The sequence below is a fragment of the Phoca vitulina genome, unplaced genomic scaffold (assembly GCF_004348235.1).
Source record: "Phoca vitulina isolate PV1807 unplaced genomic scaffold, GSC_HSeal_1.0 scaffold36, whole genome shotgun sequence".
In the NCBI taxonomy this organism is placed as follows: domain Eukaryota; kingdom Metazoa; phylum Chordata; class Mammalia; order Carnivora; family Phocidae; genus Phoca; species Phoca vitulina.
The window spans coordinates 13,049,718-13,062,694 of record NW_022589739.1 but is presented as its reverse complement, the minus strand read 5'-3'; positions in this window follow the sequence as shown (position 1 = coordinate 13,062,694).

Genomic DNA, 12,977 nt, shown 5'->3' with positions numbered 1-12,977 from the left:
CAATTACCTTCTGAGCATATGGCCCACTGATATACATCTGAAGGGTCTCAAGACTAATGTTTTACCAGACAGTGGTAAATAACCTTACCTTAGCAGCAGCTAGCCACTCAAGGCCCTGGAAGGCCTTGCTTCCAAATTCCTTGGACACTTATGCTCTAACCCCCACTAACTAAAAAGTATTTAATCAGTCACTCCCCACAAACACAAGCTCTTTCTGCCCACAGGTCCTGTCCCTGTGCTATAATAAAAGCACCTTTTTGCACCAAAAACATCTCAAAAATTCTTTCTTGACCATCTGCTCATGGCCCCATATCACTGTAAATATATTTTCTCTTCCTTATGATTTTCTTAATAACGTGTTCTTTTCTCTTACTCTTATTAGAATATAGTATATAATACATATAATATACAAGATATGTGCTAATCAACTGTTTGTGTTATTGGTCAACAGTAGACTATTAGTAGTTAAGTTTTTGGAGAGTGAAAAATTATATGTGGATTTTTTACCGTGCAGGGGTTGGTGCACCTAACCCCCATGTTGTTCAGGGCTCAGCTGTAGTTTAAAACTTACACTCGGGTTAGGCATCTCCCAGCAGCCACAGTGATTGTTTAAAAACCTAAATCAGCTCATGTCATTCTTATTTAAAACCCTCCAAAAGGCTTTCCAGCATATTCCATCCAGCATATTCAAAGCAAATCTCTGATCCTTTATCATGTCCTACAAGGTCCCACTCAAATCTCTGACCTTACCTCTTTCTACCCTGTGAACAAAGCCTTATTCACAACACTGAATAACTCATTCCCTAACTCATTCCCACATTGGCGCCTTTGCCTTGGATATTCTCTATTCCTGGTGCTCTTCCCTCAGATCTTTTAAGGCCTGACACAACCCCTTTTTTCAGGAGATTTTCCCTGTTCATCCAATCTGAAATAGCCTTCATTCCAATCAATATCTATAACATCATCTAATTGTTCTTCCTCTCAGAGCACTTATCACTCCCACAGAGGATCATTTTTCTGTGCTTGTTCAGTTGTTTTTGATCTGTCTTTCCAACCTGACTGGAAGATTCAGGAGAGCCAGGACCAAGTCAGCTTTGATCCCGCACTGTCTTCGGCCCTAGAACAGGACCTGACACCAATTGAGGATGTGATCAGTACATATTTATTGCTGTTGCTGTGGTATCAAAACTATACAAAACCAATTTTAATGGTCCAATGCTTAGAAGTTGTGAATTCAAAATTGTAGCTGTATCGGGTACCTATGGCTCAGTCAGTTAAGCATCTGATTCTTGATCTCAGCTCAGATCTTGATCTCAGGGTCGTGAGTTCAAGCCCTGCAGTGGGCTCCATGCTGGGCATGGAGCCTACTTAAAAAAATAATATTAAGGAACACCTGGGTGGCTCAGTTGGTTAAGCGTCTGCCTTTGGCTCAGGTCATGATCCCAGGGTCCTGAAATGGAGTCCCACATCAGGCTCCTTGCTCTTCAGGGAGCCTGCTTCTCCCTCTGCCACTCCCCTGCTTGTGTTCTCTCTCTCTGAGAGATAAATAAAATATTTAAAATAATAATAATTAATTAATAAAAAATAAAAAAACAAAATAATAGCTATATCTAATTGAAATATAAATCACATGCACATAGCCAAAAATTTAAATAGTACAAGAGTGAGACTTTTTGCCTCACTCCATCATATCAGTCAGGATGGGACAGGCTGTTCTGTGGTCTTTTGTTTCTCTATTATTTAATACATCTATTTCTTAGTAGCTCTCATGATTCTGCTCTCATGATTCTGTGTGTTGGCTGAGCTCAGCTAGGTGATTCTCACTTCAAGGCTCATGTGGTTGCAGGCACAACCAAAATGGAGTCATCTGAAGACTCAGTGGGACTAGTTGCCAATTACGGCTCACTTGTTTGGCTAGCAGGAGATGCTAGCTGTTGGCTGGAAGGCTGATTAGAGCTGAAAACCAGAGTTCCTTCATGTAGTCCCTCCATTTGGTTTCTCGGAGCATGGTGGCTGGATTCTAAAAGGAAGCATCCCCCAACAAGCATTTCAGCAGGCAGTGACCTGCTAGTCTTGTATGGCTTGAGCCCAGAAACTAGCCCAGCATCACTTGCTCTGCATTCTGTTGTCCAAAGCAATCACGGTCCAGCCCAGATTCAAAGACAGAGAACATAGATCCCAGCTTTCAGTGAAAGAAATGTCAAAAAGTCTCTGGCCATCTTTAATTTGTTATATGTGGAACCAAATAAACCTTCAAATCTTAGTGGCTTAACACACAAAGGTTTATTTCTCACTCACATCCCAGTGTGGGTAGACCATATTGGTATGCTCTTCTCCTCTAGCAGTGACTCAGGTCCAAGCTGCTTCTACCCAGCATCTCCATCATCTCAAAGCTCTTTGATCCCAACTGCTTAGATGGGGGTGGGGGAGAGGAGTGGAAAGCTTTCACACTGACACTTAATCACCTTGGACCTGAAGTGCCACATTCTTCTGCCTACACTCTTATTGATGAGAACACATCTACTAGAAAGGTTGGGAAATGTAGTCTCCCCATGACCCCTGGAAGAGAAAAGTATGTGTGACTACATCATTGTTGTTGACACACACCAATTTCCCCGTCTCCTTCTCTAGAAGTATCACCATTAACTAGTGTATATCCTTTCAGAAATATTTATGTGTACAAAACATATAAAAATACAAAACACAGTTCCACACGTTGCTTCTTTATATAACAATACATTTTCAATATGTCTTAGAGAACTTTGGCTTTTGTTTTTTTGTTTTGTTTTGTTTTGTTTTTGGAGAGAGAGAGTTGGGGGAAGGGGTAGAGGGATAAAGAGAATCTTAAGCAGGCTCCACACCCAGCACGGAACCCAACACAGGGCTCGATCTCACGATCCTGAGGTAATGACCTGAGCTGAAATCAAGAGTCGGACCCTTAACGACTGAGCCACCCAGGTGCCCCTAGAGAACTTTCCACATCAGAATATTTAGATCTACTTCATTCCTTTTACAACTGAGAAGCATCTCATTATATGAATGTACTATAATTTAATCAGTCCCATATTGATAAACATTTAGGCTATTTCACATTATTTGCCCTTACTATGTTACACTTTACAGCCTTGTACATTGTACATTGTACTATGTTACAATGTACAGCCTTGCACATAGATTTCTTTTTAACTGTGTTAATGGACCTGTAGGAAGGTTTCTATAAGTAATATTTAGAATATACCTATTCAATCATTATATAGCCCAGTAATGTCCAATTAGAAATGTAGTAAAAATGAAGTCATGCACAACAGCAGCAGAAACTAATAAACGTAGGAATATACCCAAGAAAAAATTTACAAGCTGCACGGGTGCTTGGGTGGCTCAGTCAGTTAAGTGTCCAACTTATGGTTTTGGCTTGGTCATGATCTCAGGGTCGTGATCTCAGGGTGATGGGATCGAGCCCCGTGTTGGGCTCCACACTCAAAGGGGAGTCTGCTTCCCCTCTCCCTCTCCTTCTGCCCCTGCTCTTTCTCTCTCTCTCCCTAAAATAAAAATAAATCTTTAAAAAAAAATTACAAGCTGCAAATGAATAACAAAATTTAATTTGAATGTTTGAATCAATTATATACTTAATGTATCTTAATGTGATCAATTAAATTAACTGAAGGACATAAGAGAATAACTGAATGAAAGAAAATACACAAAATGTTTGGTGTTGGGAAGACTAAAAAATATAATCTACACAAATAATTAAATCATTATTTTCCAACTGAAATCCCAATAGCATATCTTTTTTTATAGAACTTGACAAGTTGTCTCTGACACTCATCTCAAAAAAGAATACCTGAGAAAAAAAATATTTTAAGAATAGGGAAAGACTATTATAATGAAAATGGTATACTATTGGTTCAGAAATAGGCAAGATTAATAACAGAATAGAGACCAGAAATAGATCTTCCCTTGTAGGAATTTAATATATGATGAAGGTGGAATTTCAAATAAGTGGAAAGAGGTGTCTATTCAATAATTTATGTAAGGACAATTATATATCCAGTTAGAGAAAAACATACAGTTAGATTCCTTACTTCACACCATATGCAAAAAAAGTAAATTCCAAATAGATTATATTACATTATGACTTATACACATAAAAATGATAAAAATATTAGAAACAATCAAGGTAACTTATCTATAACCTTGGGATAGGGAAGACTTTCCTAACAACGTGCAAAACCTAAAAATTATAACAAAAAAGGTAGATAATTAACCATATCAAAATGTAAAATTTCTGGGGCGCCTGGGTGGCTCAGTCGGTTAAGCGACTGCCTTCGGCTCAGGTCATGATCCTGGAGTACCGGGATCGAGTCCCACATCGGGCTCCCTGCTCAGCGGGGGGTCTGCTTCTCCCTCTGACCCTCCCCCCTCTTGTGCTCTCTCTCTCTCTCATTCTCTCTCTCTCAAATAAATAAATAAAATCTTTTTTAAAAAAATGTAAAATTTCTGAACAATAAAAGACACCATGCCCTGGGACGCCTGGGTGGCTCAGTTGGTTAAGTGTCTGCCTTCGGCTCAGGTTGTGATCCCAGAGTTCTGAGATCAAGTCCCGCATCAGGCTCCTTGCTCAGGGGGGAGCCTGCTTCTCCCACTGCCCGCTCCCCCTGCTTGTGCTTGCTCTCTCTTTCTCTCTCTGACAAATAAATAAATAAAATCTTTAAAAAAAGAAAGACACCATGCCCTATCAAAATTCCAAGAGACTTTCTTGCAGAAGTGGAAATGCCAGTCCTCAGATTCATATAGAACTGCAAGATGTCCTGAATAGTCAAAACAGTCTTGAAAAATGACAAAGTTGGAGGACTTCACACTTGAAAATGTACTACAAAACTACAATAGTTAAAACAGTGTGGTACTGGCAAAGGATAGACATATAGACCACTAGAATAGATTTGAGATCCACAAATAATCCCATGTATCTATGGCCAATTGATTTTTTAAAGATTTTATTTATTTATTTGAAAGAGAGAGAACATGAGCGGGGGGTGGGGGAGGGCAGAGGGAGAGGGAGAAGCAGGCTCTGGGCTAAGCAGGCAGCCCTACATGGGACTCAATCCCAGGACCCTGGGATCATGACCTGAGCTGAAGGCAGATGCTTAACTGACTGAGCCACTCAGGCACCCCATGGCCAGCTGATTTTTGACAAGGATGCCAAGTTCATTCAATGGGGAAAGAATTGTTTCTTGAACAAATGGTGGAACAACTGGATTTCCATATGCAAAAGAATAAAGTTGGACCCTTACCTCACACCATGTACAAAAATTAACTCAAAGTGGATCAAAGACCTAAACTTAAGAGCTAAAACTACAAAACTCTTTGAAGAAGCATTGGGAGAAATCTTCATTGACTATGATTTCATGGATATGATACCAAAAGCATAGGCAACAAAGGAAAACATAGATGGACTTCATCATAATTAAGAACTTTTTTTTTAAGATTTTATTTAATTATTTGACAGAGAGAGACACAACGAGAGAGGGAACACAAGCAGGGGAAGTGGGAGAGGGAGAAGCAGGCTTCCCACCTAGCGGGGAGCCCGATGCGGGGCTCGATCCCAGAACGCTGGGATCATGACCTGAGCCGAAGGCAGACGCTTAACGACTGAGCCACCCAGGCGCCCCTTCATCATAATTAAGAACTTTTGTGCATCAAAGGAGGCTATCAAGAAAATGAGAAGACATCCTACAGAATAGGAGAAAATATTTGCAAATATATTTCTGATAAGGGTTGTAGTGGTAGTGTCCAGAATATATAAAGACCTAAAACTTGGGGCACCTGGTGGCTCAGTCAGTTAAGCATCACACTCTTGGTTTTGGCTTAGGTCATGATGTCAGGTTTGTGAAATCAAGCCCCATGGTGGGCTCTGTGCTCCGCAGGGAGTCTGCTTGAAAATTCTCTCCCTCTGCTCCTCCCCCAACTCTCTCTCTCTCTCTCAAATAAATAAATAAATAAATAAATCTTAAAAAAAACAACTAATATTCAGAGTTGGTGAAGGTGTGGGAAAATAGAGTCATCATTCCTCTGGTGGGAGTGTAGATAGGTCTAACCTCTTGGGAGAGCACCTGGGCCATATAATACACACACACACACACACACACACACACACACACACACACACACACCCTTGGACCCAGCAGTTGCACTCCAGTGTATGACAGGCTGAATGGTTACATATGTCATGGTACATCCACAAGATGGAGTTCAATGCAATCCAAAGAAGGAGCCAGATAAGTATTTCCTAACATTGGAAATATATGTCTGAGACTTCATAATGCTTCTTACAATCCAATGGGCTTATTTTTTTGTTTCTAATGTTTATGTTTTGTTTCTAAATGATGAGAGAAAAAGTTCAGACTGCTGTTTGCAAGCAGTTTTCACAAATGACACCTGTGGGAGTGGTTTGGCTTTATTCTTGGGACATGGAAAGCTACATAGGATATGATCATCATGTCTTGTTTTATTTTTTCTAGATGTGGCTTTGCAATCTTAGTGACATCTGGATGTACTGGGTATGAATTTTGATTGGATAAATGCAAGAATTTGGTAATAATCATCTTGAGGCAAATTTACAGGTTTTAATTTACTTTTTAAAGATTTTTTTAAAGATTTTATTTATTTATTTGACAGAGAGAGAGCAGGAGAGCACAGGCAGGGGGAGGGGCAGAGGGAGAGGGAGAATCAGGCCCCCCGCTGAGCAGGGAGCACTAACAACATGGGGCCCAATCCCAGGACCCCGGGATCATGACCTGAGCCAAAGGCAGTCCCCCAGGAACCCCTAAAGATTTTATTTTTAAGTAATCTCTATACTCAACTTGGGTTTCAGACTCACAACCCTGAGGTCAAGAGTTGCACACTCCACAACTGAGCCAGCCAGGCGCCCCTACGGTTTATTTTTATGCTTCTCTTTAAATAGCGGTTTATGTCTATAACCAATGGCTCACCAAAGATTATAAATTAGATAATAAAGAACTAAAAATTAGGGGCACCTGGCTGGCTCAGTCAGGGGAGCATGCGACGCTTAATCTTGGGATAGTGAGTTTGAGCCCCATGTTAGGTGTAGAGATTACTAAAAAAAAATAAATGAACTTAAAAAATTTTTAAAAATGAACCAAAAATTCAATGGCTTATAAGTGTGAAATGGTCTAAACACTCAGGGTTTGAAGGAGGTGAGTTCATCTGTAGCTAATGGGATCTTGGGGCCTCTGACCTTCCCTACACACCACATAAACACACTGTTTATTGCTTCACAGGGAAAACAGAGTTTGGGATGACACGAACTGAAGCTACACTCACTAAGCGTGTAGTGATTCGGACTTTTTTTTTTTTTAATTTAAAAACATTACTTCTTTATTTCAAAGCAAAAGTAAAAGACCCTCCCAACCCTTTCCAAAAAACCCCAATAATAGTAACAATAATAATAAATCCTGTTAGAAACCATAAGGAAGTATGGTTCCTTACTTCCAAACTTTCATAATACAGTATTATGGAAGTATTACATTCTTGAGTATTACATTCTTCAAGTATGCTGTTTGGATTTTTGTTTGTTTTTTAACTTGGTGACTATACACATGTTTTTAAAAACCTTAAAAGTACAGCCAAGGGATTTTGCTTAAAGTTAAGTATTTTTTTTTTTAAGTTTTTATTTATTTATTAGAGACAGAGAACACAAGCAGGGGGAGTGGCAGGCAGAGGGAGAAGCAGGCTCCCTGCTGAACAAGGAGCCCAATGTGGGACTTGATCCCAGGACCCTGGGATCATGACCTGAGCCAAAGGCAGACGCTTTACCGACTGAGCCACTCAGGTGTCCCTAAAGTTAAGTATTAGAGGGCTACTTCAAAATACTGTGGTAGGACTGTGCAGTTATCCTTTGGGGCATGATGCTGTCCCTTCTGTACCCTAGCAAAGGTTAAGGGACCAGGTTCAAAAGTGATCATACTTCCAGGGTTGTGACTTGGGCATCATTCAGGGTGAGCTAGTGTGAACAATGCTTTGAAAGGTCAGGAAAGCAGAAGGTGACCCCTTTGTATGTTCTAAGAAGTCAGGTGGAAGTTATGTGAATGAGAGGAATACAAACTTCTTTGGTAGATGAGATACGGCAGAAGTGGAGTGGGAGGAAGTGGCCAGAGGGTCCTTCACAAGGAAGTGAAATCCTCAAGATGTTCAGTATGTTTGATCTCAGGTGTGTTCAAGGAAAGAGCAGGCACAGCCCTACAGAAGCTTCCACAGTCCTCACTTTCCTTCCCGGCAGCACACCGGCCACATCTTGCCCGTCAGCAGGGCTGACTCAAGGGGAAAGCCATCAGGCTCCATGAAGGCAGGTGGCTGTGAAATTCCCAAGGCACTGGAAGGGGTGGAGACACCAACTGAAAAGGCTACAAGGGAGGGGACCATAGGGAAGAAGAGGAGGAGAGACGGTCGGGATCTCCTCTGCAGCCTCCTCATTGAGGCCCCACCCTTTATTGAAGGGTCAGGGACAAGGGACAGAGTAATTCAGGCCCAGTTTCTCCCTGCACCTCCCTCCATTCCTCCCAAATTTCTAAAGTTTTAGGATGCTGACCTATGTGAAATGCAGCTGATTCAGTGTGATGCAGTTTTGAGGACAGTGGGTAAAGAGGTACCTGACCCAGGTAAGGAACATCCCCACCCATCTCACGGTCAGAGGGATTCAGAACCTAGTTCCTACCTGAACACAGCAGTGAGGAGTGGTTTCAAACACGAAAAAACAAGCAGAAGCACATGTCCCAGAAGCAGGAGAAAGGCCTGAGCTGGAGGTTGGTGGGGGGGGGGGGGGGGTGGGGGGTGTCATCAGCTTATGGATGGAAGTGAATGAGGTCATCCAAAAAGTATGCAAGCAAAGAGAGGGCTTGTTACAGAACCTGGAAAACTGTATTTCAGGGTGTCCTAGCCCAGCGAGCCAAAGACCACCACCAGGGACAAACCCATAGTCCATTGAAGTCACGATAATACACCAGAGGAACCATGGGGTGTCCCACCAAACAGAAAAGATCATCATAGGATTTGAGAGAGAAGCAGGATTAGGTGAAATTTAAATGAAACAATATTTTGATGGTTCAAAGCAAAAGAGAGCTCTGTGTAAAGGAGCCAACATCCATTGCTAAGTGGAGCCAGGTGCCTGTTTCCTTAGAAACAATAAAGTTTAAAAAGATGTGGTATATTATGTTCAGAAATCCCTTATCTGAATCTCTGCATCTGGGTTGTAAATCTTGTCCATTTAGTGAGTTAGATACTCCAGGCAAAAGTTTCATTCTTACTTACATAATTTCAAACAGCAAAGTTTCTCGTAGTCTCTGATTTTAGAAAATGAAGTTGCTCAGTGAGTAAGAAAGAGGTAGTTACTCAAAGGAGGGGGTTGTTACGACATTTTAGAGCTGCACTATGTCCTTAGGAAAAATAGTATCTCCTGTTAATTTTGCAGCTAGCTTATCTGTGTCTGTTATTCCAGCCTGATAAATAGCAGGGCAGATTTTTACAGTCTGAACTAATGTTTAGGTTTTCAAGAGACAAACAACGGAAGAGGTATCTGTAAAGACAGACTAGTGAGTAGGCAGGAAGAAAACTAAAGTGTTAAGTCTCACAAAGCAGGAGGGTGATTACTGGTGTTGAATGCTACTAAGAGGTCTAGTTTATTGTGTTACTCTCCAATAAGGTAGCAAGTAGGCGATTTAAATTTTAATTTAAAGTGATAATTACAGGGGTGCCTGGGTGGCTCAGTCGGTGAAGCGTCTGCCTTCAGCTCAGGTCATGATCCCGGGGTCCTGGGATGAGCGGCATCAGGCTCCCTGTTCTGCAGGGAGCCTGCTTCTCCCTCTCCCTCTGCCTGCCTCTCCCCCTACATGTGCGAGCACATGCACATGTTCTCTCTCTGTCAAATAAAATCTTTAAAAAAAATAAAAATTAAAAAAAAATAAAATGAAGTGATAATTACAGGGATGCCCGGCTGGCTCAGTCTGTGGCCCATCTGACTCTTGATCTGAGTCATGAGTTTGAGGTCCGCATTAGATACAGAGATTACTTAAAAAAAAAAAAAAAAGTCGGGGAGCCTAGCTGGCTCAGTTGGTGGAGCATGTGACTCTTGATCTCCGGGTTGAGAGTTGAGCCCTACTTTCAGTGTAGAAATTGCTTAAAAATAAAATCTTTTATTATTATTTTTTTAAAGATTTTACTTATTTATTTGACAGAGAGAGGCACAGCAAGAGAGGGAACACAAGCAGAGGGAGTGGGAGAGGGAAAAGCAGGCTTCCCGCTGAGCAGGGAGCCCAATGCGGGGCTCGATCCCAGGACCCTGGGATCATGACCTGAGCCGAAGGCAGACGCTTAACGACTGAGCCACCCAGGCGCCCCCAAAATAAAATCTTTTAAAGATTTATTTATTTTAAAGGGGTGAAGGAGCATAGGAAGAGGAAGAGAGAATCTCAAGCAGACTCCCGCTGAGCCAAGTGGGGCTCTATCTCAGGACGCTGAGGTCCTGACCTGAGCCAAAATCAAGAGTCGGAGGCTCAACCGACTGAGCCACCCAGGCGCCCCTAAAAGTAATTTTTTTAAAAGAAGTGATTATATTAAACTTAAATTTTTAAAAATTTAAATAAAATTTTTATTCCTCCATGGCACTTAGCCACACACTAGTGGCTACTATATTGGACAGTGCAGATACAGAACATTCCCATCATCACAAAAGGTTCACTGAACAGCAGTAAGAGAAGTGGGAGTCCCGGCCAGGGTGACCCCTATGAGCGCAGTCTCCAAGGAGTGATGGTTGGAAGCCCTGTGCGAGGTGCAGACATTAGTGATTGGTATTCTTTCTAAAACTCAGCCCTAACAGCACTATTTTCCTATAACAGCTACTGTGTAACTCATGCGTACCTCGAGCCCACAAGTCCCGGCTCAGCGCACTGGGTTCCCCGGCTTCACCGCATTTCCCTCCTCCCACAAACTCACTATGGTCGCCAAAACCCCATCTCCCAACATGCTCCGGGCCGTCTTCAGCGACTCTGATTCTTCGGCTTCTGGGAAATGTAGTTTTTAAAGCGTTCCAACTCCAGAAAGGTGCTAGGCATGAACTAAGGTTCCCATAAGGCAGTGCGTGGATCATTGCGGTCCACTTCACCGTGGCCGCCATGTCTGCCGTGAGGGGGGTAACAGGATGGCCACCCAAGGTTTAGCGGAGCGAGGGCTGAGATGCTGGAGTCCCCAAGGTAGAAGGAGGATAGCAACCGCGCGGGGCCTCTTCCTGCCACTCCTCAGATCGCCGCCGCTCTGCGGCTGTGCGGTTGCCTCAACCGAAGTGGAGCCGATGGGGGCGCCAGGGAGCCGTGGTGACTGAGCGGCCACAACCACGAAGGGACTTGGACGCAGCGTCCAACTGGGACCAGCCTGAGGGCCATTGGGCGGCCGCTAGCGGCAGGCGCACGCGCAAATGCGGGACCTCGCGGCCTCTGTAAACACCGAAGAGCGCCTGCGCTAACGGAGCGTCTCGGGATCAACACCTGGGGGTGCCTCAGCGAAGATAACAGTAAAATAAATCGTAGCGTAAAGGTCTTGCGTTCTTTCTGTTGTCCTTTTTCTTATAGTTTGTAAAGCACAGGCCCCTTCATTGCCTCTTATTTTGATCCTCATACCGGGGTGGTGGGTTACGGGTTTGGGTTTTTGGTTTTGGTTTTTTTGTTTTGGTGTAATGACATTTAGTTTTCCATCATATATTCTATTTATTATTTCACAGCAGATGTTTTACAAATGGGACAACGGGTCAGAGAAAGTCACACAGCCAGAATCCAAGCATGAGAGAGTGTGAAGGACCGGAGATGGTTCAGGATTCACGGGCTCTAACCTACGCTCTGCCTCTGACTTGCTGTGTGATCTTGGGTAATTCTGTTCCCTTGGGAGCGGAAGCCTTCTAGTTTGTAAATGGAAAGAGGTTGTTGGGAGGATCAAATGAGATCCAGGAGTGAAACTAAATTCCCAAGCAGTCTATAAAGGCGAAATATTATAGTCACATGGTTGCAGATTGAGGGGCCCATTTCCTTATTCTACAGATTGCAAAACTGAGGGCCCCAAAAGGGACGGGAGCTTGCCGCATGTATCAGCAGTCTGTGAGCAAGGGCTGAAGCCCAGCCCTACTGCCTTTGGGCCGGGAGCCCTTCCCTGCACCCCAAAGATCAGTGTCTTTGTTGGATACGGGCTCAGAGATGGACTTTACTCTGAGGGCCTGGGAGAAGTCCCTATTCCCAATCCTTCTCCTACCTCCCTTGGCCCGAATGAAGGAGGGCCCTGCTCTCTTGAGATGGCTACCCGAGGCAGGAAGCTAAGGAGGATCTGGAGAATGCTGGAGAAAGAACAGTGTTGCTGGAGCGGTACAGACTCTGCTTCTCAGGACCGTGGTCCAGGCAAGGGAAGGAGCCCAGGTGTGACAGATGAGGGGGCAGTGCTAAGGGGATAGACCCTGAATGGGAAGGAGTGGGAGAACATGGGGCTTTGTTTCAGAGTCTGGGAGGAATTGGGCATTCGGGTGATCAGTTGGGGCCAGTGACAGCTGGAGGTAGTATATGGACTGGCCTGATGATGAGGAGAGGAATGGATGCTTATTGAGCTGAGGTGGTAGGAGCCACTCTCCCAGCCAGGCGGAGCAACCAAGTGGCACCACAGACATAGCATCCCAGCCCCCAGGATTAGGCAGCTGCCCACCAGAGAAGTGAACTTTTCTCTGTCCCTTGTAGTGGTGGAGCTGGGCAGTACCCAGCTGGTTCTCTCTGGAGTGCCTGCCCTTAGAGGTTCTGGGGATAGGTGGGTGGGGGGAGCCTGGGGGACCCTGAGTTCTAGTTGCAGATGGAGTCTTCTCAGGCAAGTCATGAAAGTCAAATGTTTGTAGAGCTAGAAATCCAAGATTCTTCTCACTTCCAAGTATCTAGTTCTCT